At 43.2% G+C, this 24,210-nt stretch overlaps 1 long non-coding RNA gene across 1 annotated transcript in view; it reads right to left on the bottom strand.

Moving 5' to 3' along the window:
* Positions 1-3,935: 3,935 nt before the first annotated feature.
* The window catches only part of LOC142829831 (uncharacterized), a 31,814-nt gene continuing 11,539 nt past the window's right edge, over positions 3,936-24,210 (bottom strand). Inside the window, exon 3 of the long non-coding RNA XR_012904650.1 lies at positions 3,936-4,003. This is a non-coding gene — a long non-coding RNA (uncharacterized LOC142829831). The remainder of the gene's footprint in view (positions 4,004-24,210) is intronic.

A 24,210-nucleotide genomic window follows, 5' to 3' on the forward strand; every position in this document is an offset into this window, starting at 1 on the left:
CTTATAAAATTTCTGTTCCCCTAGCAGGTACTGTGATTAACTGTGATTATATAACCCTGTAGCCTTCTCTTTGTATAACTGAATAGACTGAGCTCCTTGAATCTATCACTAGAAAGTATGTTTTCTCTCTATATATGGAGATATAGATATAGATATAGTTTTTATAATTATGTAGCAGTAAAGCAGAAAGGAGGGAGACTAGGGAATATACTAACTAGGGTAAAGTGAGATGATGGGGCAGAGAGAATAGTGTTAAGAGTGGCACTGTTTTCCTTATTCAAATAAAGATCCTCATTCAGTGTTAGAAAGAAAATAACTTTCAGAGATGCTTTACCACAGTCATATGACATAAACATGCAGGGTTTTAACTACTCAGCTATTTGCTGGGCAACGTAGTCAACAAAACTGTTAGAAAAGAAACAGGCAGATGGAGTAACAGGGCACCTTTATTGCTGATACTCATTACGTCTCAGATCCCTCCTACTTGGGATGCGAGTGAGCCACGAATTTACCCAAGTAGGCCTTTTATCTTTTTAACTATGTAAATACATCTAGCAAGTACATCACTCTCTAGGCCCTAATTTAGTAGTGTGAACGCCCATGTAATGCATAATCATAACTATGTGGTGAATATAATTGTATCTTCCCCTGTTTGCAGCTTTTTAGGTGTTGTCTACAGGTTTTACACCATAAAACTCCTAGCATTAGCAACTTACAAAGGGTATAGGCAGGGGCAGATGATGGTTTTACGGGGCCCCGGGCAGCATACTTCTGCGGGGCCCCCCCTTTGCCACGGCGCATACGCAGTGATGCCACGGCGCATGCACAGCGGCGCCACGGCGCATGCGCGGGGCTTTCTGAAGCGCGGGGCCCGGGGCAGCCGCCCCGTTCGCCCTGCCGTATATCCGCCCCTGGGTATAGGATATGTGTCCCTGAATGTATAATTCACAGTGGATAAGGGGTAGGGAAGATAGAATTGTTAACACATTCATTCATTAAAAAGTTACATCTTGAGTACAGCTGCATTCTATCTATCTGAAGCAAGCAGGGAAAAAAAAACCCTCAAGCAAGGCTATAAATCAGTAGAAACATTGTCTGCCCATTTCATGCCCCCTACCATAGTCATAGTTAACCAGATCCCTTGTTTAACCATTACATACCTCAACAAAAACATCGACTAGAGGGAGAAACTTTATAATCTGAGAAGTAGAGAGCAAAGTCACAAAACAAGCCTTCTGTGGTCTACTTCCTTCTTGATAGGGTCCAGAAGTTTAATGTGGATAAGTGTAAAGTAATGCACATCGGGAAAAATAACCCCAACTATGCGTACAGTATGATGGGGGCTAATTTGGCTACGACAAATCAGGAAAGAGATCTTGGAGTTATCGTGGACAGTTCTCTGAAAACGTCCACACACTGTGCTGCGGCGGTCAAAAAGGCAAATAGAATGTTAGGAATTATTAAGAAAGGGATAGAAAATAACACACAGACTATCTTACTGCCCCTGTATAAAACTACGGTACGCCCATATCTTGAGTACTATGTACAGATGTGGTCTCCTCACCTCAAAAAAGTTATCTTGGCCTTGGAAAGTGTTCAGAAAAGGGCAACTAAAATGATCAGGGGTTTGGAACAGGTCCCACGTGATAGAGGTATATAAAATCATGAGTGGCATGGAGAGGGTGAATAAAGAAAAATTATTCATTAGTTCCCATAATGTAAGGACTAGAGGACACCAAATTAAATTAATGGGTAGCAGGTTTAAAACCAATAAGCGAAAGTTCTTCTTCACATAGCGCATAGTCAACCTGTGGAACTCCTTGCTAGAGGAGGCTGTGAAGGCTAGAACTATAACAGAGTTTAAAGAGAAGCTAGATAAATTCATGGAGGTTAGGTCCATAAAAGGCTATTAGACAGGGGGTAGGAATGGTGTCCCTCGCCTCTGTTTGTCAGAGCTGGAGATGGATGGCATGAAGCAAATCGCATGATCATTGTCTTCGGTCCATTCCCTCTGGGGCACCTAGCGTTGGGACTGTCTGTAGACAGGCTACTGGGCTAGGTGGGCCTTTGGTCTGACCCAGTACGGCCATTCTTATGTTCAGTAGGCTACAAAGAATAGGGAAACCTGGAACCAGACTGTGAACGACTTGTATTCAGTATAGTTGGGAATTTGTTTACAAAATGTAACAATACAAGAGTTCCAGAGTTCAGGAAAGCAGACAAAGAATTAAAGAACTGTTGAATATGAAGTAATGGGAGGAAGTATTGAAGTCAGTTTGTGTCAAAGGAGGTTGGGCAATACTAAAAATGACTATAATAAGGCACCAACCCAGAAGAGAGTATTATCTATGTTTGAGACAGGTAGATAGGACAAACCAATGGGCAAAGCACAAGGTAACAATGTAATAATTGTGAACACCCTGTTAAGCAGCAGTCGGAGCTCACCAGCTGCCTAAACACTGATGTTTTTTTGTAGACATTACAGAAGAGGTGGGTTTTAAAGAGAAGCACACAGTTCAAAAAACAATGATGTAATATAGCAATCAGATACTCATTTCTACTGCCCCATTCTCAGAAATAGAAAATTCATCTGTTATCCTCTGAAAGTTCTTTATCACCAAAATCTGGAAAACATTTCAACAAATATTGTGTTGTTCACCCTACCCTTCTGAGCACAGCAAGTCTGTGTCTACACTGGCGCGTTCTTGTGTGAAAAAGGCCGTTCTTGCGCAAGTAAACTGACGTTGTACTGTAGAAAATCAGGGCTTCTTGCGCGAGAACTCTGACGCTCCCTCTCAGGAAGAAGCCCTCTTCCTGTGCAAGAGCTCTTCCAGAAGAGGCCACTGTAGACAGGCAACATGAATTTCTTGTGCAAGAAGCTCCTATGGATAAAATAGCCATCAGAGCTTTCTTGTGGAAGAGAGCATCTACACTGCCATGGATGCTCTTGCGCAAAAGCACATATCAGTGTAGACGCTCTCTTATGGAAGAGTTTTTGCACAAGAACTCTTCCGCAAAAGAGTTCTTGTGCAAGAAGCGGCCAGTGTAGATGTAGCCTTGCAAGTATATAGAATTCCCTCTTACATATTCTCTACTTCATTAGACCACCTTGATTTGCACAATTGAAGACTGGTGATTAAGACTTCATTAATTACTGGTACGCTGATCATATGTATATTCGTGTGTGCACATGTGTTTATATATTATATACACCAAAGGACATCTAACAGTTGGCTGAAAAAAACAAAATTAAAAGGTTACTGATGAACAGCTCCCAATTAATATCTTCTGAGCTTGCACAATTGTCAGTGCAAGGGCAGGAATTCACATACATGATTTTCACTGTAAAATTGGCTTTCAGACTGGCAGAATTCTCTGTTTACCACTAATGCTGTTTTCTGAAAACTTTCTTCATTCTTTCAACTTGAAAGAATATAGGTCAGCCATTTTCACTTTTGGCCCTAGTCATTATAATTTTCAGACTGCCCAAAATTCTGCAATGTCTGTGTTGCAAAGTATGTAGGGCTAGCTGCACCTCTTCCCTGTCAGGTTTCCCTTAACAAGCCCCTATAGGTGTCAGAACTTGTGCCTTGTGCTCTCAACACAGATTTTCACAATGTTCTTACTCTTAGACTAGGCCCTGGGCCTGAACTAAAGTATCCAGTGCATCAGTTGTACTTATCCTGCAAGTCTGAGTTTAGGCTTTTGTGGCTTTTCCTTTGGAGAACTTGTAGCCAATGGTATTCAGTGATCAGACAGCCTACTCAAAACAACAGGAACAAAGGATGAGAGAAAACATCTTTAAAGATTGTACCATCCACACATACATCTTACCTAAAACCTTGCTATCCTTTGAGGGTACCCTTGGCAGGTCTTGCTTCTCCAGACATTCCTAACAGGTTATTGAATCTTCCTCTGATTTTCCCTGAAAGGCGGTCTTGAGAATGTTCCACTTCAGATATGGCTATCGTTATTGTTCTGTGTTTGTTGGCTTTTTCTATTCCTGATGTAAAGTAAGTTTGTAGATTTAGTTGGGGGGAGAGGGAGGAAGTGTCTGTCTCCAGCCAATCATCAAAGCTAATACTTCTGGCATTGTTTCTTAACAACCCCTGAGAGAACACCCTAATATCCAGGCCAACATACAATATTCAGAAATTGTTACAGAAGAGCTCCAATTCTGTCTCACAAGCATTACAACCAAATATTTGTTCATTTTAAAAAAATCCATAATTATTGGAATGACATTATTCAAAGACACAATTCTATTGACCTTAGAATTTTTTTTTGAAACTATGCTGTTACAAAAGCTAAGTTTTGATCTTAAATTGACCTGACACTGTCAGCTTCACTTAGAAATGTATTTATTTGTGGTTCCTTTTTTCATAATTATATTTTCAGAAAATGCAATATGAACAAATAAATACCCATCCTATAAAGGCATGACCACGTACAGATTAAATGGCAATGATTCTTTGTGAGACGTTATAATCTACTGGTTACTACAGAATACTTGTGACTTGACTGCAGTCTAATTTATAAAGGTATAATTGAAGAAACTTATTTTCTATCAACTCTCCCTGATTGCAATAACAGTACTTGGTACTTTTCAAGTCTGTGTCTCCTCATTTAAACTAGTGTCAATCATTATGCTATTATATGTTACCAAAATAGCATAGATTTCAATAGAACTACTACAGTTTACATCAGTTGAGGCTCTGGATCAATATATTTGTAGCCCCTATTTAAATAAAAATGGAGGCATTATACTTGCACACTATATATTTATAATAGATGAGTATTATTGACAATAAAGATAAATAATTATGAATCAGATCCCTTTTAGCTTTTTTTCCTCTGGCAAGATCCCATGGGAGTGTTTCCCCAAATAAAATAAAGTCCCTCAGGTCTTGACTCTTCATTTATCATTATTATGAGCCAACTCCTGCTCACGTAAGTCACAGAAGTAGCCCAATTGAAGCCATTGGGACTATTGCATTTGAATGGGCACTGTAAGCATTATCTGCCCCTGCAAGTGAACGATGGCCCTATGTATGTATCTACTCACTGACAAAAAGAGGTTTTCATTGGGACAAGATACCAGGATGACTGGGTGCAGAAAAAGACGGGTTAACACAATAGTGGCTTTCTATAGCATAAAGCGTCAGTTCCGCTAACAGCTCCCCTTTCCCTCTCCACTTTGCTAGCGAGCACCAGTACAGCATGTCCATTTCACTGGCAAGACATTGGAATTTTTATTTTTAATCAATTGGACCTGGCCTCCTGCCAACAAGCCTTGCCTGAGGGTTCTCAGTGGAAAGGCCATAAAAACATACCTGGACTATGACATATGGGAAAAAAGGTTCCTAATGAGATCCACGGAGAGGGGGATCTTTCTCTAAGCAGTTTGGAAGGAAGTGTGTAATGATTTGGGATTTGCTGATGGAAACTCAGCGCTTATTGGATGGAAATGTTACACTTGTCAGTTTTCATAAGTAACGCCCTGAAGGGAAGTTCCAGCTATCAGGCCTACTGGCAGGATAGTTTATGCCCTAGCCTATGAACTGAAAAAAATAGATTTGTTTCCGTATTTTAATTTGCAGTGTTGGCTGGAAAGTTAAATTATATTAATGGATTACTGTGCTTTTGAGAGCTGAAGTACTTAGGTAATTAATCACCCTGGAGTTAATATGCTGTGCACAGTGTGATTAGGTTAATATTTAGTATGTTGATGAGACCAGACAGAGTCTCACCTCTTCCCTGAATGAATATTGTGAGATGGTTAAGGAAAGAGACCTCACAATTTCCCTATCTGAGAGCAACATGTTAAGTAGTGAGTATAAGCATGGCTACATTTGAGATAGCTGTGTAGTAGCATTCCCAAGGAAATACAGGTTGAACTGCCTACACCGGGACTCTTTGGTCAGGCAACGTTCATGGTCTGGCAGCATCCATGCTCCAGCAGGACCACAGATGTTGCTGGACAAGTGAACCCTGGTGCCTGGGAGTGCAAGCGGGTCAGGACCCCAGCGGCAGGAAGCCCCACCATTGGGGCTGGCAGCCAGGGAGCTTTATCCCAAAAGAGCTGCAGCCGGGCAGGGCAGTAATGGGAATGGTGAGCCCCAGTCCTGGGGAGCTCCGCCCTGGCGGGGCAGTAGCGGGACCGGCGAACCCCAGACCTGGGAAGCCCCGGACAGGCAGGGCAGCAGCGGGACTGGTGAGCCCTATCCCAGCAGCGGGACTGGTGAGCCCTATCCCCAGGGAGTCCTGGCGGGATGCGGTAGAAGCTGGGCAGCCAGCAGCCAGTGGGCTCCGTCCCCAGGGAGCCACAGCTGGGCAGGACAGAATTGGGCCGCGGTGGCTGGAGAGCTCCATCCCCAGGGAGTGCCAGCCGACTGGCAGCAGCTGGCCAGAGCCCAAGCCTAAGCCCTGTGGCAGCAAGGCTGGAATCCAGTGGCAGTGGGGCCACAGCGGAGCCAGCCACAGGGAGGGCAGTGTCCTGGGAGGCCGGTGGCAGGGGACCTCCCCAGAGCTGGCAAATTCCCTCATTCAGGATAGGTAGGGTCCTGAGAGTGCTGGTCCAGGGAGATCCAACATGTGCTAGAAATTTCATAGCTCAAAAAGCACGAGTGATAATATGGTCTCAAATGCATAGTCAATTACTGACTACACCCACGGGCATCGTACAGTTCTGTTCTGGCTGCCGGACTCCTGGTCCTAGTGCCTTGCATCTTCTTGTTCTCTGCTGCTTCTAGTGGCTCTTCCTGCAGTAGTTTGAATATATATGGCTGCTCAGCTAGCTGTGACAAATAGGCCTGTAGGTACTCCCATGGGTGGAGGGCGAAGGGGAGACCAGCCACCAAACCCTGCCCTTTGTGCCTGAGACTCTACCCATTCCACACCCATTGGAGCTGGCCTTTGTCCCATTGTGCTGGAGAGCATGAGCGGGGGCACACCATGCCTACAATACCACCCCACATCAGTACTCCTGTGACTCCCACTGTCTCTGTTGGGTTTTGAGTACCTGCAGGAATATGGCCTGGAGCCACCCTTGCTGCTTTTAAGCATTCTTTCCACAGGGGCACCGACTCTGGAGCCCAGGATGGGAAGACTTATGAGCTCTCAGCAAAACATGCCTCCACTTATTGCAGCTCCATTGTCTCTTTCCCTGCATTCTGCAGTTTTTCCTCGGCCCCTCCTCTCAACCTTCTCTTGGATCGTGGCACTTGTCTTTCACCCTCCCTTGCGTCAGGGGTGATTGTATGCCTGCAGTCTCCACCACGATGTCATGGGGCGTGTCACGCACTGCTTCTTCCAGTGTCTCTTCCTGGTTATTGTGGGGATTAGCTAGAAGCCAACATCCTCCTCACCACGGTTTCCATGCCATTGCCCTGTCCCTGTTGTCTGCCTGCAGCCCATTTCGCAGCCTCAGGAACGGCAGCATCCTCTTCATGACTTAATTCCTCCAGCTGTGTCACCGTGTTCTCCCTTCCCCTTCCAGGGGCTAGAGTCTTAGTCCAATAATCATACCACTTCCATACTGGTGGGTGGGAGAGGACCTGGGCCCACCCACTATTTTGGGGCCCAGACCAGGGATCCTGTGGACAGCAGTTTCCTGCTGTGTCTCCGGTTCTTCTCACCACTGCTACAGTCCCCTGCACCTCTTCACCATGTCCTGAGCACCTTCTTTGTCCTTGCTTCAGGGCATTCAGCTGCTCAATCCCTGAAGCCCACCAGGGGCTCTCTTTCACTCCCCTCTTCCCGCCAACAACTGACCTGACCATGGGACTAACTTGCTTTCAACTTGCTAGGGACACACCATAGCCTCCCAGCAGCAACTAACTTTGACTCTGTCTGGCAGCTCCTCTTATGTAAACCTGGAGGACAAATTTAGGCTGCAAGGTAAGAGATTGAAATCCAGCATCTATACGGTAGCATTCTCTAAAATGCTTCCAGTTCCACAAACAGGATCAGTTAGCCAGGCAGAACTGCAGGGTCTCAATGCATGGATGAGACAATGGTGTAGAGAGGAGGGGCTTAGATTTATTAGGAACTGGGGAAGCTTTTTTGGACAGGGGGAGCGTAAACAGGAAGAATGGGCTCTATTTAAATCAGGCCTGGGAAAAATATGGCCCACAGGCCAGATCTGGTCCACCAAGCTACTGGATCCAGCCTGTGGATAGGGAGCCCCAGGCAGGCCCCTGCTTGCCTCACCCGCATGCCACTCAGAAATGTGGCTACAGGATGATTTTCCTTTAAAAACTGTGAGTCTGGAGGGGAGGGGAGAAAGCTTTAGAAGCTGCTCCTGCCCCCAGCACAATCTCTTTGGCCATCTTCTGGCCAGAAAGTGGCCAGTGGGAACTGCCTGTTTCAATAATAGGCAGCCACAAAGCACAAGGGGCTCCAAAGCACATGGCTGCAGTCTGTGCGTGGAGGGGCAGGCAGGGAGGCCGATTCAGGAACAGCTGATGGTTGGTAAATCTCCTGGCCAGAACCTGCCTCTAGCACCCCAGTCCCTCTCTTCCCCAACCCACTTTCTCCCCACTCCACATAGCCAAATCATCTGCCTCCCTCCTGTACCCATATCCCCTCCCAGCTCCCACACCCCAATCCCCCGCCCCAGATCAGTCCCCTTCTGCCCTAGTTCACAACCCAAATCCCTGCACCCCTCCTGTAGCCCAATTCCCTGCCCTAGGTCACAATCCAGCCCCCCTGCATTCCAGTCCAGTTCTCCAGGTCACAACTGCCTCCTTCACCCTCCCTTACCCCATGCTCCCTTCTGCACCCAACCTCCGTCCCAGATCCCGCATCTCCTCCATTAATATCATGGAAGACTGCGGCCCTTGACCCTTTACCAAATTCTTGGAGTGGCCCTACATCAAAAATTATTGCCCACCCCAATCTAAACCAAAATGGATCCAGGATTTCCATTTTCCAGATTTCTGGCTCTTTAAAATTAAAAAGTTTGCAGAGCAGTTTTTAAACTCAGAGCTGGGAAAAGCCAACAAATGCAGAAGAGCACATGATTCAGACAGAGCTATTCCTAAACAAAGGATCTATTAATGAAAATGCTGTATGTCCTAGTAAGGAGGTAAGGATGGAAAATGATAAAATACAGGTAGGGTCTGATCAGAAACATTCAAATGAAAAAGAGTCCCATTCAGTTATTTCATGTAGTGGCAGACAGCCAAAAAGTGACAAGTTTTAAAAGTTCTTGTATACCACTGCTAGATGTCTAAATAATAAGATGGATGAACTAGAGTCCTTCATATTGAATGAGGATATTGATATAATAGGCATCACAGAAACTTGGTGGAATTAGGATAACCAATGGAATACAGTAATATATTTCACCATCGTATATCAGAAGGACAGAACAGGTCATGCTGGTGAGGAAGTAGCACTAGATGTGAAACAAATCATAGGCCTATTCTGTCATTCCGATATAGTCTGTACAAACAGAATGGTGGGAATCCTAAAGAGAGATAGATAAGACAGAAAATACCATATTGCCCCTCTATAAATCTGCGATATATCCACATCTTGAAAATTATGCGCAGATGTGGTTGCCCAATCCCAAAAAAGAGATATCGGAATTGGAAAAGAGCAATACAATTATTAGGGGTTTGGAACAGGTGCCTGAAGAGAAATGAGTAAGACTGAAACTTATCAGCTTGGAAAAGAGATGACAAAGGAGGGGATCTGATTGAGATATATAAAATCATGACAGGAATAGAGAAAGTAGGTAAGAAAGTGCTTCATACTCTTCACAACACAAGTAGGGGCCACCATATGAAATTAATAGGCAGCAGGATTAAAGAAAATAAAAGGAAGCATTTCTTTACACAATGCACAGTCAGCCTGTAGAACTCTTTGCCAGGAGATGTTGTAAAGGCCAAGACTATATAACAGGGTTAAAAAAAAACCCTAGAGAAACTAATGGAGGATCATCAAAGCTATTAGCTAGGATGGGCAGGGATGGTGTCCTAGAAGCTGGGAATGAGTGATAGGAAATGAATCATTTGATGTTTACCTGTTCTGTTCATTCTCTCTGGGGCACCTGGCACTGGCCACTGTCAGAAGACAGGATACTGGGCTAGTTCTTATGTTTGCTGTCAGACTGAAAGGACATATCCCGTGGGTTTAACAAGGTTAGCCCTGGTTTTGGAACTAGTCAATATTTTCATCAATGGCTTGGATAAAGGAGTGGAGATTATGCTTATAAATTGCATTGATGACATTACAATAAGAGGAGTTGCAAGAAGGCAAGTCTTAGAATTTAGAATTATCTTGACAAATCGGAGAATGGGCCTGCAATCAAGAAGATGAAATTCAATATCGACAAGTGGAAAGTATGACACACAGAAAGGAAAAAAAATCAAATGCACAACTTCAAAGGGGGGAATAACTGGTGGTGCTCCTGCTGAAAAGAACGGGAGGTTAGAATGGATCACAAATTCAATATGAGTCAACAATGTGATGCAGTTGCAAAAACCACTAATATTATTTTGTGCTTTATTAACAGTAATGTCTATGTATCACATGGGAAGTAATTGTCTTATTCTACTCAGCACCGGTGAGGTCTCAGCTGGAGTATGTCTGGCACCCAGAATGAAACACATTTAGAAAAGATGTGAATAAATTGGAGAGAGACCAGAGACTGGGCATGTTTAGTCTTTAGAAAAGGAGGCTGAAGGGGGATTTAATAACAATCTTCAAATCTGCTGAAGGCTGTTCTCCATCTCAAGGTAGGACGTGAAGTAATGAGCTTAATCTGCACCAAGGGAGATTGAAGGTCAGAAGGCTGGAGTGGATTACCTCTCAAGGTCTCTTTCAGCCTTACATTTCTGTGATTCTAGGCATGAAGAATGTCATTACCTGAGCTGGGATTTGGCCAGTACGTATTGTGATTCAATCCCTTTTTTTAAAAAACAAAACTCCACAATGTACTTTAATCATTCTCTCTCCCCCTCCCCACAATCTGAAAACTGACATTTCCAAAGCATTGAATCTCATGTCACCATGCTGAAGCACCAATTCAGTACTGACTGCCACCTACTGTATCACTAACAGAACGTCCCATAGCATAGCTATTCTTGTCAAGTCTCCATACAAGTACTAACACGAGTTCTCTGCTGCATAGCTTGCGAAATTTCATTGCATCTCAGCTCAAGATACCATGGATCTGAATAAGAGTAAAATGCTACCTTTCATAAATATAAATAGAAGACATTGCACTAAGGAAAAACAGAATATTTGAAACTTACACTGAATGAGTCATGCAGAGTTTAATGGCCTTTGAGTTCTGCATAATTTTAAATACTACTTTCTTACATAGATTCATAATATAGTGATACCTATTCTCAGCAGAAGGGGGACCAGGCAGTTAAGCAATATTGATCTGACAATGCAAAGTCACTTCGTCATATGATTAGAATCCAGCTGAACAAGTCAGCAAAACCATAATCTGTACAAGACAGGTTTAAGACATGAAATAATATAACTGTCATGGATTGAGTCACAGGGGACCCTCTGGGACGGTCACTTGATGTGCAGATCATACCAATGAGCCCAGCCTACCTGACCTCTGGTGCACCCCGCCACCCTGTCCTGCTGGGACAGAAGCCCTGGTCTCGCCTAGCAAAGGCACAAATGTGGGGTAACAACCATCCAGCAGAGTAATGCAGATGCTGAAATAGCTCAGTTCTGGAAGGGCTCAGCTATAGGGCTTTGACAGGAACACGGTCCCAAAGAGGACCAAAACCCAATTACATCCATCTTCACTAGTATGGAAGTTTTATACAGAGAAGTATAAAAATGGGATGTAAGTGATTCCAAGGGAAAACAGACAGATGAAAGTAAATTACTAAGCCAAAATAAACATAACACACCAATTAAGCCTAATACACTAAGCAAAATTGTTTCAAGGTACATTCCTCACTCTTGTCCGTAAAATGCTTCAAGACAGAGTTGATTTTTTTCTCTCGCCTAAGCCTACAGATCTTTGTCTTTAGAGTTCTTCATTTTCACGTTTCTTCATGTGTATCTTCTCAGGGTGGGGAGGCAAGTTCAAAAGCCAGCTGAAGACAAAAGACTGACTACTTTCCATTCCTTAAATAGACTTTGGCAGGGTGGGAAACCTTTGTTTAGCTCCCCATGTTCATGGAAAAACAACAGATTTAAGACGGATTCCAGGACTGGGTGGCATGGTCACATTCCTTTCTAGGACCAGCCAGAGTTTGGGCATATAGGAAAGCAAACCCATTAATAGATCATTGTCTTGAGCACTGGGCATTAAGTTTCCTTAAATTTCCTAATGGCTTTCACTGGTAGACTTAGATTAATAAAACAGGTTTACACGTATTTCTAACTTTGCATAAAAGAATGATACATGCACAGAAATAAAATATGCACATTCAGCAGACTATAACTTTTAAAATGATATATCACATGATGCGATTGCCTAAAGCATCTGCAAGTTATGCACATTGAAATGGGGTGTCACAAGGAGGAGGGAGAAAAATTGTTCATCTTGGCCTCTGGGGATAAGACAAGAAACAATGGGCTTCAACTACAGTAAGGGAGGTTTAGGCTGGTGGTTAAACACTGGAATAAATTGCCCAGGGAGGTTCTGGAATCTCCATCTCTGGAGGTATTAAGAGCAGGTTAGATAGATGTCTATCAGGGATGGTCTAGATGGTACTTGGTCCCGTCGTGAGGGCAGGGGACTGGACTCAATGATCTCTCGAGGTCCCTTCCAGTTCTAGTGTTCTATGATTCATATTCATAAGCCAATTTTCATAAAGCATGAGGGGGCTGTCGCAATAATTATTGAGGCCATTCATAAATAAAAAGCCTCACTACAGTCTGTTTAAAAATCTTTAATGTAAAATGAGATTGGGGAATGACTGTCCAAAGCCATCTTTTAATTTGTGTGTTTTGTCTTTATCTAAATCTAAACTAGTATATATGCCTTTATGTCATGCTCATCACCGCTAACAAAACTATACATTTGACATTTCACATTTAATTTGTCTTGTCTAGACTCTTAGCCTAACACATAAACTCAGCAGCCTGAAAATCACATCTTGCCATATTTCTATATCATTCAGTACTAGGGATGCAAGTGAGTAGTTGTGTTGACTACTTGACTACTTGCATTTTCCCCTTGCTGCCTCTGTATCAGAGGCAGCAAGGGGGGCAGGAACTGGTGTTGGGAGGAACTGGCAGGCCCAGGCTCACTGAGAGCAGGGGCTGCTCTGCATCCCATGGAGCAGCCCGTGTTCATGGCCAGTCCCAGATAGGGACCCTCCCCATGGACAGGGGCTACTGGACCCGGCCCGAGCCAGGACTGAGCAAGCCCAGCTCAGTCCCTGTTTGCACTAGATCCAGGAGCTACTCCTGCTGTGTGTCTGCATTTTAAGTGTAATAAGAGCCAGTCCAGTCCCTAGTGGTCCTGGACTTGGCGCGAGCTGAGACTGAACCAAATTTGATCAGTCCGGATTTGCACCGGGCTAGGGACCTACTCCCACTGTAGGGAACCTGGCTCCTACTACATTTAAATTGCAAAGCTGCAGAAGGGGTAGTTCCTGGACCCAGCACGAGCCAGGACTGAGTGTCCTCCCTTCTTGACTAATCGTGCAGTCAATACAAATCAACTGCATGATTAGCCAATTACCCACCTCTTAACATCCTTACTCAGTACAATGAAGCGTTGATTTTTATAAAGGCCTTTGATCTATATCATAATATTAATAACAATTAATAATAATAGAATAATAGAATACTAGAACTGTAAGGACCCTTAAGAGGTCATCAAGTCCAGGCCTCTGCACTCACAGCAGGATCAAGCACCACCTAGATAATCCCTGGCAGATATTTGTCTAACCTGCTCTTAAATATCTCTAATGATGGAGATTCTACTACTTCTCTAGGCAACTTATTCCAGTGCTTAACCACCCGGACAGGAAGTTTTTCCTAATGTCCAACCTAAACCTCCCATACTGCAATTTAAGCCCATTGCTTCTTATCCTATCATCAGAGGGTAAGGAGAACTATAATAATTAATAATAATAATAATAATAATAATAATAATACAGAGGTTATTCATCATACCTTTGTCATACTTAGGGCCACAAGGAAGAAGCACAGGAACAAATCTTCAAAGACACACCCCAGAGTCCAAACCAGATATATTCTATCTGCTGCCTAAGATCTATAAACCTGGAAATCTTGGCTGGCCCACTCTCTCCTCGGGCCCTACACTACCAGCACTCTGCACTACCTTCAAGACACTATCTTCAACTTTCTGAAGAATCCATCGGTGATTTTCCAGAAAACACTATCCTTGCCACTCTGGATGTAGAAGCTCTCTACACCAACATTCCACACAAAGATGGACTAACACGCTCTCAGGAGCGTATCCCCAGTGAGGTAATGAGCTTTGTGACTTTGTTCTCACTTGCAATCATTTCAGATTTGAGGATGATTTATACCTTCAAGTCAGCAGCACTGCTATGGGTATCCATATGATCCCACACAATGTGTCATCATTTTTTATGGCTGATTTAGAACAACACTTCCCCAAGTGCCCCTCCTCTGCTTGTGCTACATTGATGACATCTTCATTTGGACCCATGAGAAGGAGAACCTTGAAGAATTCCACAGGGATTCAACAATTTATACACACACACACCCTCAATCTTAGCCTGGGCACTCCACACAAGAGATTCACTTCCTAGGCACTACAGTGTAAATAAGTGATGATCACATAAATACCAGTCTATACCAGAAACCTACTGACCTCTATACTTATCTACATGCCACCAACTTTCATCCAGAACATATTGCACAATCCGTTGTCTACAGCCAAGCCCTAAGATATAACCACGTTTGTTCCAATCCCTCAGAGACAAACGCCTACAGGATCAAGCATTTTTAAAACTGCAATATCTACCCGGAGAAGTGAAGAAACAGATTGACAAAGCCAGGTGGGTACCAAGAAGTCACCTACTATAGGACAGACCAAACAAAGAAAGCAAAAGAACGCCTCTGGCCATTACTAATAGCCGTCAACTAAATCTCTCCAATACATCAAGGATCTACAACTTATTCTAGATGATGATCCCTTGCTCTCATGGACCTTAGATGTCAGGCCAGTCCTTGCTTACAGACTGTCCCCCAATCTGAAACACATTCTCACCAACCACACACCCCATACCAGAAACACTAACCCAGTAACCAATTCCTGCAACAAATGCCACTGCCAACTCTGTCTAGACAGCTACCCGAGTGACACCATTATAGGACAAATCCACATTAGCTATACCATCAGAGGCTCATTCACCTGCACATCTATTAATGTGATATATGCCATCATGTGCCAGCAACTTACCCTGCATCTAGACTGCTGCCGCGTTCTTTCAAAAGTAAATCGAAAGAACGTGGCAGTTTTTTCGACCACGGAAAACCTCGTATTACAAGGAATAATGCCTATTTTCAAAAGTGCTCTTTTGAAAAAAGGTGCTATATATAATGCATACTGTGCTTTTTCAAAAGAGAGCATCCAGACTGCCTGAGTGCTCTCTTTCAAAAAAGTGGCTTGCTTTTTTGAAAATACTGGTTGTAGTCTAGACGCTTTTTTTCGAAAGAGGCTTGCAGTCTAGACGTAGCCACAGTTACAGACTTGAAAGTTGCCATCCTCAAGAAAAAAACAAAAACCTTCAAAAAGAGGTCACAATGTGAAACTGCTGAGCTGTAATTCAGATGTAAATTTGACATCAGAATGGATCTGAATAGGGACTGGGAATGGCTCTCATTACAGTAAGTCATTTTCCACTTTAGATATTCTCACCTTCTTATCCACATCCACTCTGGATGAATTAGCTCCAATGTAAGGGTGGGTCTACCCAGCAGGGCTTAACTCAAAATACGCTACACAAATTGAGCTACGTCAATTGCTTATTTTATTTCAAATTAGCTTATTTCAAATTAGGGAGCGTCTACACAGCACTTACTTTGAAATAGATCATTCTTCCTCTGACTTCCCTTACTCCTGGTCCAATGAGGGTTATAGGAGTCAGAGTAAGAAGTCCTCAAGCTTGACAGTATTTTGACACTATTTCAAAATAACTGCCTATTGTGTAGATGCAGATGAAGTTACTTTGGAATAATGCTACTTATTTCAAAATAGTCTTGTAGTGTAGATGTACCGATACACTCATCTCTCTATCACTACTATCTGTTTATTTTTCTTTCACTTCATGCATCTGATGAAGTGAGTTGCAACTCAGGAAAGCTTATGCCATAGTAAAATTGTTAGCCTTTAAGGTGCTATTGGACTCGTTGTTTTTGCCTAAACAGACTAATATGGCTACCTAAGAAACCTATACATAAACTCCCTACTAACAAGGATATTACATTAGCAGCCTGTCATATAGACATAATTATTGTTTATTGCATCATAGAATTATAAAGTATAAATATTCCCTAAACACCAGCTTGTTGCATCCCATGGGATGCAATAATGCATTCAATGCCAGGAAGTAAGGAAGAACACGCAACCAATTAAAGAAACAATGGGATTTATTTAGGTGGATTGTAATTACTCATCTTGAATTGGCTGAGACAGCTATTCCTATTTATTTGAAAAGTTTTATGGGATAGTTAATGAACAGTTCAACCACAGGAGTCTTTCAGCTCCACACAGTGCCTCTTCTCACTGTATGTGGTATTCTGGATAAATGCTGACCCTCAACGCAGGGATGGCATTCTGTTGAACCACTTCCTTCAGGAATGCACATTTTTTTCCCTTTGAGTTCCTGTTTTGTCCTGTGTAATTTCTGTCTGAGGAGCGAACAGCTAGAGTGGCAGAGAGGGAAAGAGAGCATTCACTTCCAGTTCTCCACTCCAGAGGAAAAGGGAAATTGTGCCATCAGCATCTGCTTCACTAGCCAGAATCCAAAGGAAACAGCATGGCCGTGTCAGATTCCTCTCTCCTCCTGGTAGCTCATAATAGGACATATAAACTTAATTCTTTATATAGTTCTAGACTCTATACTTGCATCTCCATGCACAGATGCACCCCCTTCCTCCCCACTATATGCACGCACCCTTTTTTGACTGGCTCATGGCCTGCTTAAAAACATAAACTCCTTTCAGATATGAACATTCTCTTGTGTACAGTCTCCTCCCTGTACTGTATTGCATCATATACAATAATGCAATGTCACTGCAGCACATGACACCCCCACCTCAGATGTCCCACAACCACCCAAATTGTACTTCCATTCCTACATTTAAAGGGACAGCACTCTTTATACAGATTTTGCAACATGTGTTTCTGAACTTTCTGGAGTGAACGGACTTTTCATGGTGTACAGCTTTGTGTTCATTGTTATAAGTGTATAAAATAAACTATAACACAGTTTTGAATATATAACTCTACACAAAGTCAAGTAGATTTTTTTGACCACTACAGTGCTTAGTTATAACGTGTTCATATAAATCAAAGGAATACAATGAAAAAAGTGGTCATGCCAATTCTCTTCCAGAATATGATCTGAGGAAGTGGGTCTGGCCCACGAATGCTCATTACCTATTAAACCAACTTGTTAGTCTTTAAAGTGCTACATAGTTTTTCCTTTTGTTTTAGCTATTGACATAGCAGTTCTACACATACACTGTATATTGTATCCTGCAGAACACCTAGCTGCTTAATAGCTTGTAAAATAAAGAAATACCAGGGCAGTATAAATATTTGTTTATTTTCTTTGGCAACCACAGACTATGACCTTTAAATTGATTGATGGTTAAACTGTAGAACTGTAAAATGAGGTTGCAGGATTACCTGAGGAAAAACAAGATTCACACCTGTCATTATATTTGTCTCATGCTGAATTACAGGTACTATTCTAACTTTCTGGAGGTGGGGTTGTGACGTAGTGGGGGTACCAGGCTGGTTTCTATGCTGCTGGCTCTGGGGTAACCCCCACTGGCTGCCGTGGGTACCACGACCCTGCAAAACAGGATGAGTCACAATGCAAAGGGACCTCTCAACCGGTATGGCCAGACAACCCCCATGGAGAGGAACAAAGGAAGGTGGAATGCTGCCCTGGCTGGGGGGCAGGGCTGGAAGAGGGTGAGTTAGTGGCTGTCTGGGAGCATGGAGGAGACAGCCTAGGGAAAGGGGCTGGAGTTTAGGGGCCCAGTCTCCCCCCATCTGAAGGGGGCCTGAGGCATCCTAGCCCAGCTCTGTGACCAGATTACATCTGTGCTGAGCTGCATCCTGGAGAGGCAATAAACTTCCTCTATTCCACCGGCTGGTGCAGTCTGTTTGTGCCATTTTGGGGTGCAGGAGACGGGGGAACCCCAATGCGCCATCACAGGGGTCATGTGGGCTGACATTGGGAAAGTATGTGCGGGATGTCGGTGATTACTCCGTGATTAAGTTGCTTGCAAGAGATCTCTTTATTTTATGTCCAACTGGCTCAGCATAACAATGATGAGACAGTGCCGGGTTCAGACTCACTGTGGGTATATCTACACTGCCACCCTAGTTCGAACTAGGGTGGCTAATGTAGTCATTTGAACTTGCAAATGAAGCCTGGGATTAAACTTTCCCGGGCTTTATTTGCATGTTCCCGGGCATCGCCATTTTTTAATACCCGGTAGTTCGAACTCCCTGCCCATGGCTACACGCAGCACAGGCTAGGTAGTTTGAACTAAAGCCCCTAATTTGGACTACCGTTTCTCCTCATTGCAGAGGAGTTGTCATAAAATTAATATTTCTCTAATTAGTGATGGATCAATAAACATGGGGGCAATTTCCACATGGGGATCTCTGTAGGATTATAACCTATAGGAAATGGAATAGTTCAGAGGAATACAACAGGAATTCAGGATGAGACTGGATTAATGCTTCAGACTCAGCTCTAGAGATGACCGACAGGCATTATTATTTGCTGGTTTATTGGTGATCCACGTGAAACTATTAGATGCCTTAGTCTGAAGTCTAGTGGTCTGGTATCTATAGTAAAAAAACCCACTAATTGGCATTGTTAGAAGAGATGACAAAGGCGGAAGGATCACTGAGACCAAACAACCGTGCTGCTAATGGGATGAAGCACACAGGCAGCCTGTGGGTGTATGAAGGACTCCTGTTTTTGGAAGATCAAGTCAGCAACTTTCCCCCTGCACTAAGTCTACTTTTACAGAAGTTGAAAACAATCTCCCTAATTAAAAGTGTAGCCTACAGAGTCTGAGGAGTTGCTTAACTAGAGATTGGATTCCCTGAAAGCAACTTTTATATCAGTCAAGCTAAAAATGAGATAATATAGAGAAGGGGCTGCCTGAGAGAGAGAAGTGTCCCCTGGACAGGAGTTGACAATGGAAGGACATTAAGTGTTCATTATAGAGATAATTAATGACCATAGGCAAAGTGTGGCAGGGGAAGAAAGGGGGGGGGCACTAGCCCTGACTTGCTTGGCCTTTGCTCCACCCCCTTCCCAACTGCTTCTTTTCAGCACTCCCCAAAGAGGCGAGTCCTGGGAGTAGCTCCTTGCAGGCTGGAGAGAGCTGCCCAGCCTGTGTCTTCCCCTCTGGACTCCTGCTGCCGGCGCTGGCAATGCTGCTGGTTGGACCTTCCCACCTTGGGGGTGCATGTGGACCCTACATGCACCCCTCCACGTCACCTATCTTAATGACAAAAAATTTCTGCAAAATAACAAGGAACATACAGAAAATCTGAATTTAAAAACAGGAGGGTAACTACAGGCTCAGTACTACTAATAAATTTCACCATCACAATTATTTTCATAAAGGAATAACTATTTTTATAATTACCCAGGGCCTAACCTCAATGAGCTTGTCAGATTTTCTATATATTTTTTCCCTCCACTAGATTACTTTCCAGGCAGGACAATGGAAGACCTACCTCTTCCCATATACAGGCATGTGGGTTATGTAGCCTGTAAATCTGTATATACTTTCTGAAACTTCTCACTGTCTTATCCTATTCTAGCAGTAATACAAGGACCTACAGGAATCTTATCCTGTAAGAAGTTGGCTTTAGCAGAAGCATAGATTGGTTATGATGGGGGCTCATTTGTCTATGACAAATCAGGAAAGAGATCTTGGAGTTATCGTGGACAGTTCTCTGAAAACGTCCACACAGAGTGCAGCGGCGGTCAAAAAGGCAAATAGAATGTTAGGAATTATTAAGAAAGGGATAGAAAATAAGACCCAGAATATCTTACTGCCCCTGTATAAAACTATGGTACGCCCACATCTTGAGCACTGTGTACAGATGTGGTCTCCTCACCTCAAAAAAAGATATTTTGGCCTTGGAAAGGGTTCAGAAAAGGGCAACTAAAATGATTAGGGGTTTGGAATGGGTGCCATATGAAGACAGGCTAAAGCAACTGGGACCTTTCAGTTTGGAAGAGGAGACTGAGGGGGGACACGATAGAGGTATATAAAATCATGAGTGGCATGGAGAGGGTGAATAAAGAAAAGTTATTCACTTGTTCCCATAATATAAGGACTAGAGGACACCAAATGAAATTAATGGGCAGCAGGTTTAAAACTAATAAGCAAAAGTTCTTCTTCACATAGCGCATAGTCAACCTGTGGAACTCCTTGCCAGAGGAGGCTGTGAAGGCTAGAACTATAACAGAGTTTAAAGAGAAGCTAGATAATTTCATGGAGATTAGGTCCATAAAAGGCTATTAGACAGGGGGTAGGAATGGCATCCCTGGCCTCTGTCAGAGGCTGGAGAAGGATGGCATGAGACAAATCGCTTGATCATTGTCTCGATTCCCCCCCCCCCCCCCCCGGGGCACCTGGTGCTGGCCACTGTTGGCAGACAGGCTACTGGGCTAGATGGACCTTTGGTCTGACCCAGTACAGCCATTCTTATGTTATAAATAAGAGGTGTGTATACACACACACACACGATTTATGAAAAGGAATTATAGTGTGTGGAAATTTCCAGCTAGGCCAGAGGTCAAACCACAAAAAGCCAGTGCTGTCACAGAATGAGTCATTATCTTGTGTGGTATCAAGAAGTCTCAAAATACAATCATCCTGCCAGACTGAACATCCTGATTTACCAAGAAAACAGGGACTTGTGGTATTTTTTGTAGCTCTGGGTATGTCTACACTAGCTTGTTAGTTCGAGCTAGGTAGGCAAATGAGGGCAACCGGAGTTGCAAATGAAGCCTGGGATTTAAATATCCCGGGCTTCAATTGCATGTTCCCAGGCGCTGCCATTTTTAAATCCCCCTTAGTCCGAACTAACTGCCCGTGGCTAGACACGGCAGTTGAGTTAGTTCAAATTAATGTTTAACTGCCGCAGGCAGTTAGTTCGGACTAAGGGGGATTTAAAAATGGTGGCACCTGGGAATATGCAAATGAAGCCCGGGATATTTAAATCCCAGGCTTCATTTGCAACTCCGGTTGCCCTCATTTGCCTACCTAGCTCGAACTAACGAGCTAGTGTAGACATATCCTAAGCTACAAATTCCCATTTTTGGAACTTGTCTACGAGAGCCTAATGTGATATTTCATGCATATTTAAAAGGATGTCTTAGTTTAATTCTCCAATCACATGGGAGTACCCTCAAATCTTAGAGAAAGCTGTTTTGGCCTTAAGAAGTTTGGCTATAGGTGATGCAAGAAGGCCTATAAGACCCCCATAGCAGCTGCTGTGCAGCAGGACTTTCTTCCTCAAACTCTCTCCCTTCATTTTCCTTTACATTACTAGTACTCTTTTAAGTTTATTCTGTTAAATTTCCTCCTCTACAATACTCTCTTCTCTCTCACTGGGCCCCCTCGCTCTACCAGCGGAGTGAAGCTGATCCTCCAACTCCTCAGGCTCTTCAGGAGGCTGTGTACATTTGGTGTTATACTAGGCAATTGCAACTGTATACTCAGGCTGCATTCATGATACCACCTGTGGTGATCGAATCAATTTATGCAGACATAACCATGGACATTTTTTTGCTTGGAATCTTAATACCTATTATAAGAACAATTGCTTTGATTTGGTACTACCCAAAGTGTAAGTGTGATTGCTGCAGTTCCTGAGACCTGTGTCTGAACATGGAGAGCTCTAGCTTTAACTTCTATGAGCATGGGTAGAGGACAAATCTAGAAACTTTCTGGTCAGATTATTGGCAACCCAAGCCATATTTCTAACCCCGGGCTACACTTGAAATATCCCTTTGTGCTAATCAAAAGATGACAAAGCAGCAGTGGTAAATCATGCATGCTTATAGTCCTCTGGCCTGGCATTGCCCCCTCATGGCTCTCTCCCCACTCTGGAATGATATATGCAGGAGTGGGGGCCAGCAAGTGTACCCCAAAACCTTGTCTACCAGGCTTTGGTATAAAACTCCCCCCCCCCCCAAATCTTAAAACCCTAGATTTTGGAGATTGAATTGCTGCTGCCACCACCCAAATTAATAAAGAAACCAGGGGAGAGACCATTTAGGGAAATCTCACCCCTAAAGTAAAAGCCCTAGGACACAAGTAACCAGTACCAGGTTAATAAAAAAAAATAAAAAAAAAAAAAAGAGAGAAAACTTTTATTATCACCGCAATCTTCCTGTTGCAAGCATAATGGCTAGATGGAAAAGTAACAAATAATATACTCATGGAGAAACTCCATGGGCCTAGAACTTAATTACAAAGAAAAACCAAAACAGCTTTTAAAAAGTGCACAGACAGCAGATCCCATACCCAAATCATAAAACAATGAAACCTAACGGATTCATTTAAACTTTACCCTACTTACAGAAAGTGGAGAAAGTCTTTTCTTGGAGGGAGACAGTGTCTGTCCCCCTCAATAGCTGGAGAGAACAAAGGAGGGAAAAAACAAAAATTCCTTTGTCCCAGTTTGAAATTCCTACCTACATTCCTATTGGCCACTCTACCTGGCTAGGTGCAGTTAACCCCTTAGTCCCCAGGCTGCTGGCTAACCCTCATAATCATGACACCCCCTCTCTCCCAGTTGCTAGGTGGGAGAGTGCAGAGCCCGGGGAGAGTGTGGGGCCTGGGCCCCACTCCCCTTCCCTTCCAGTGACTGGGTTGGGGGAGAAAGTGTGGAGCCTGGGGTTGGACCTGGAGAAAGCACACTAGGGGGAGAAATTAGGGCTTTTTGGGCTGGAAACATTCAGTGATGATTTTATGTTTACTTCCACGTTAGTACAGTAAAACTCCAATAGTCCAGCATCCAATAGTCCAGCACTCCTAATAGTCCGGCATCAAAATGGCAAGAGCCTAGTGAGTGAGCTTTGGCAAAAAATAAGTCACAAGGTAACAGTGGCAGCAGCTGAACTGAGCAAAAATGATAAAAAAGACTTAAAAAAACTAAAACATTACAGTATACTGTATACAGTATGTACAATAAAAAGGGTTAAGAACACTTTATACACAGTATATATAACCTGCTTATAGTACCTCCTGATAGTCCGGCATATTTGATAATCCGGCACCACCTAAGTCCCATAGGTTCTGGATTATCAGAAGTCTACTGTAATAATCATATTAAATAGTGCCAGGTAAAGAACTGATTTCTGTGGGACTCCACTAGAAATGTACCATTTGATGATGATTCCTGGTTTACAATTACATTTTGAGATCAGTTAAACAGCTTTTAATCCATTTAATGTGGGCCATGTTAATGTACGTCTTCCTAGCCTTTTAATCAAAATGTCATTTCATACCAAGTCTAAACATATCTCATCCAAAACTTTAGTGTCATGGGATCTATTTTCCATAAACCCATATTGATTTGTATTACCCTCCTTTAAATGTTGATTAATCAAGCTCACAGTCTGCTGTTCCATTATCTTGCTCGGGATTGACATCAGATGGTGAGGCCTGCAATTATCTTGGGCCATCCAATTTACCCTTTTAAATATTGGCAGAACATTAGCTTTTGTCTAGTCTTCTAGAATTTCCCTAGTGTTCCGAGTCTGATTGAAAATCAATACTAATGGTTCAGCAAGCTCCTCGGCCAGGTCTTTTAAAACTCTTGGATGCAAGTTATCTGGACCTGCTGATTTAAATTGTCTAACTTTATTAGCTGCTATTTTAACATCCTCTTGAGATACAAGTGAAGCCCCTTTGATATTGGAACCAGATGTGAGGGGTTCATAAAGAAGCACAAAAACCAAACAAAATATTTCTTTCAATCACTGAGATGATATA

Source organism: Pelodiscus sinensis, chromosome 6 (genome assembly GCF_049634645.1).
Source record: "Pelodiscus sinensis isolate JC-2024 chromosome 6, ASM4963464v1, whole genome shotgun sequence".
Lineage (NCBI taxonomy): Eukaryota > Metazoa > Chordata > Testudines > Trionychidae > Pelodiscus > Pelodiscus sinensis.